This window comes from Triticum dicoccoides, chromosome 6A, assembly GCF_002162155.2.
Source record: "Triticum dicoccoides isolate Atlit2015 ecotype Zavitan chromosome 6A, WEW_v2.0, whole genome shotgun sequence".
NCBI lineage: Eukaryota > Viridiplantae > Streptophyta > Magnoliopsida > Poales > Poaceae > Triticum > Triticum dicoccoides.
In genome coordinates, this window is record NC_041390.1 from 123646009 (window position 1) to 123650321 (window position 4313).

Genomic DNA, 4313 nt, shown 5'->3' on the forward strand with positions numbered 1-4313 from the left:
TACATTATAAGTGTGAATACAATAACATGGAATTTGACTTCGGAGCGCCACGATAATTGTGCGCCGTGTCTGGGTCTAATACTTCCTAAACGGTGGGTAACACCACCACCAAATTCTTCCCTTAGAAGTGTTTTTCTCATGGCGTTACATTTGCAAAGTCTTCGTATTTTGTTTGTCTTCAATATTAACATGGACTCATGTTTATCTTCGATGTACTGATTTAGTTTCTGTCCTCTACAGCATTCACTTATAGCTATGTCTTCACGTTGAATTTTTTGAACTAAGTGAATGTGATCGGACCCTAACCTTTCTATGCTCCTGTCTCAAGTCTATCTATCCAAATCATATGTGTTGACATGGATTTTGACCAAGATAAAATGAAATCCATAAACCACATAAAATATAAAGACAAAATGGCAAAATCCGTTTTACAATGAAAAATAATTAATATAATTAACCGCTCGAATTGATGACTAAAAAATAGGCATATGATTTATTTTCAAATGTCAATTATGCATGCGTTAAGCCGGCAATTATAAAATATGACGAAACAAATAAACAGCCATCAAGTTTTCTCCTATAGAAAAAATGGAGGACACACGGTTCGTATGTACGCGCACCGTCGCGGACGAATAATGATCTAAAATTTCACCGTCAAAGACAACATCAATATTGTGAGAGCATCGATCATGCAGTGTGTTCCTTCATCTAATATCATATCATATTAACCAAATCTATACAGAATATAATTAAAGAAAATATTTGTATCAATTAAATTTAGCTAGCACGTTGCTTGCATATGTGCTAATGCATGCAGGCTAAGCGAGTGTACATGCATGGCATCTGTATATATCATGGCCCATATAGCCCCACTCTAGCTAGCTTTTCCAGAGTCATGTGTACATGTATTTGACCCTAAGTAAAGAATTAGAGTAGAAGCCCATATGTTGACAGAACATGGCCTAATTAAGCCCGTAATGATGGAACGTTGCCAGTTGATTAGCGATTAAACAAATGAAAATAAAAAGGGAGCAGCCCCGCTCCCATGCACGATCTCACACGATCTCACGATCAGGATGTGGATGGGTGTGCGCGCGTGCGGCCGGAGCCTGCACTGCGCTCCTCCGCTCCATATAAATACATGGCCGCTCGGCTGTTATGGGGTCTTTTCAATCCATTCGTCTCCTGTAACACCCCGGATGTAATTTATCTAATATGTAATCCAACTCTTTCCGTTTCCGGCGCTAAGTTATTTTATTTTCTCGGGTTCGGGTTTTTGTCTCCATGTGTTGTTGTCGTTGTCATGCATCTCATATCATGTCATCGTGTGCATTGCATTTGCATACGTGTTCGTCTCATGCATCCGAGCATTTTTCCCGTTGTCCGTTTTGCATTCCGGCTATCCGTTTCTCCTCCGGTGGTCATTTCTACCTTCCTTTCGTGTGTGGGGGTTAAACATTTCCAGATTGGACCGAGACTTGCCAAGTGGCCTTGGTTTACTACCGATAGACCGCCTGTCAAGTTTCGTACCATTTGGACTTCGTTTGATACTCCAACGGTTAACCGAGGGACCGAGAAGGCCTCGTGTGTGTTGCAGCCCAACACCCTTCCAATTTGGCCCAAAACCCACCAAAACCCTCTCCATCATCTAGAGCGTTCGATCACGATCGCGTGGCCGAAAACCACACCTCATTTGGACTCTCCTACCTCCCTCTATGCCTATAAATAGGTCCCCCTCCGAAATTCTCGGTTCCTCTCCCCCGAAACCCTAGTCCCGCTCCTCTCCGCGCGGCCGGACACGTCCACCGGCCGCCGGACACGTCCGCTGCTCCGTCCGGTCCAATCACAGCACGCCACGTGGGCCCCGAACCCCACTTCGCCGCCGCCGGCCCGCCAGGCCCGCGCGGGGCCCTCCCCGGCCCGCGCGCCCGCCGCCTCCCATCGTCCCCGCGGCCGGCGCATCTCCTCCCGGCCGGCCACCGCGCCGCCATTGCCGGCTGCCACCGCGACGCCGCTTCTCCTCCGGCCGGAGCCGCATCTCGCCGCCGCGGCCATCGCCGGCGCCGCCCGCGGCCACCTCGGCCGGATCTGCCCTCCTCGGCCACCGCCTCACCTTCCCCTCACCGGAACAGCTTCTTCTCTGGCCGACGAACTCCGGGAACCGTGCGTCTACAGTGACCCAATCCAGATCTGGATCTCGGGTTGACTTTCTACCCCCTAACCCTAATTATTTTGCATACTTTGACCTGCTATATCTCCGCATCCGTAGCTCCATTTTGGGCATGTAGCATATCAAAATGTTCGTCTCAGGGAGCACATCGTTTTGTCTTATTGCATCATTTTCATTTGAGTTTATCTTGATGCCCGAAATGCTATTGAAAGAGTGCTATTTGAGTTAATTGTCAGATCTGCTGCTCCAATTAGCTATTTGTCATTTTTGCCATGATTAATGTTTGCATGATATGCCCCTGAGCTCTACATGGGTTTTGTTATATGCTTTGCTATCTTTCCAGAGATGCTATCCATGTATTTTTGTGATGTGTGTGGTGACTAGCACAAGCTTGCAAAGTGGTGCATTTGTTAATGCTGATTTCAGGGACTTAGCAATTCCACTAAGTCCTTGGACTGTTTTTATCAATATGTCATATGTTCATGTTGTTTCCTAGTGATCCGTGCCTCTTTTGAGGATGATCAATAAGGGTGATTTGTTAATCTTGTAGTGATCTATCCATCCATGTCGTTGTTTGCAATTATGGAGCACCCTAGCTTGAGTCAATCGAGCCCTACTTTTGCTATTTCATGAATCTCGGCAGATTGTCTACTTGTTAGCGATTTTGCCGAGGATGTTGTAGTTGATCCGTGCATGCTATATTATTTTTCTTGCCATGTCTAGCTTGTATAATGTGTATTATTGATGGGTGTATGCTTAGTTTGTCATGACTTGCTCTGTAGTGAGTGCATCGAGCTCGTAAACATGCCTACTTGATATCTGATTTGCATGTTCCAGTTTTTCTATAAGTCTGAGATCTGATTGTGTTTTTGTCATGTTCACATGCTTGCAAATGTATTTTCTGATCCCTTTTGGCTCAAGGTCACTAAGGTATTTTTGTTGAGCTCTTTGAGTAGCTCCATGACATGCCTTACTTTGCCATGTTAAGTTCCTATAGAATATAGTTTTCTTGCTCCAAAGTGTGCTACCTGATCTGAAATTCCAGACAAGTGTTAATTTCACTAAGTCTGAAACCTGTTTACCAATTGCACTTTTGCCATGCTTGTTTGAACCTGTTAATGGATGAATTGGTCGTAGCTCAGTGTTCATCTTTTGTCAAGCATTATGAATGAATCCCTGCCATGTATTTTGTTGCCATGTGTTGGGTGTTGTAGCATGTTTAACTTGTTGCATTTAGATGGCTACTTGCTGTTTATCGTAGACCGTTGCCATATTTGAATTGCTTGCCATTTCCAAACCGTGCATCCGATTCCGGCGTTCTTTATATCAATTTCAACCGAAATCACCTCACCTTTCCAGTGGCACACTTGGTTTTCTATGTTGAGGCCAGGTTCATTGATCCCTTGTCAAATCTTGCATATGCATCACATATCGCATCCCACATAGCATCCATGTTTGCATCATGTTGTTTGAGTTTGCACGTGGTTGATTGTGTTCCGTTTGCTTGTTTGTCTTGTTTGGGTAGAGCCAGGAGACGAGTTCGCTAACGAGGAGCCCGCTGAGTTTGCTTTCGAGGATCCAGTCAACTCTGACAACTTTGCAAGCAAGATGATCATACCCTCGAAATCACTTCTATCTTTGCTTTGCTAGATGCTCGCTCTTTTGCTATGCCTATGCTACGATGCCTACCACTTGCTTTTCATGCCTCCCAAATTGCCATGTCAAACCTCTAACCCACCATGTCCTAGCAAACTGTTGATTGGCTATGTTACCGCTTTGCTCAGCCCCTCTTATAGCGTTGCTAGTTGCAGGTGAAGATTGGAGACCGTTCCTTGTTGGAACATTGTTTACTTGTTGGGATATCATTATATTATCTTGTTATCTTAATGCACCTATATACTTGGTAAAGGCTGGAAGGCTCGGCCTCTCGCCTAGTGTTTTGTTCCACTCTTGCCGCCCTAGTTTCCGTCATATCGGTGTTATGTTCCCAGATTTTGCGTTCCTTACGCGGTTGGGTGATAATGGGAACCCCTTGACAGTTCGCCTTGAATAAAACTCTTCCAGCAATGCCCAACATTGGTTTTACCATTTGCCACCTAGCCTTTTTCCCTTGGGTTTCGCGGACTCAAGGGTCATCTTATTT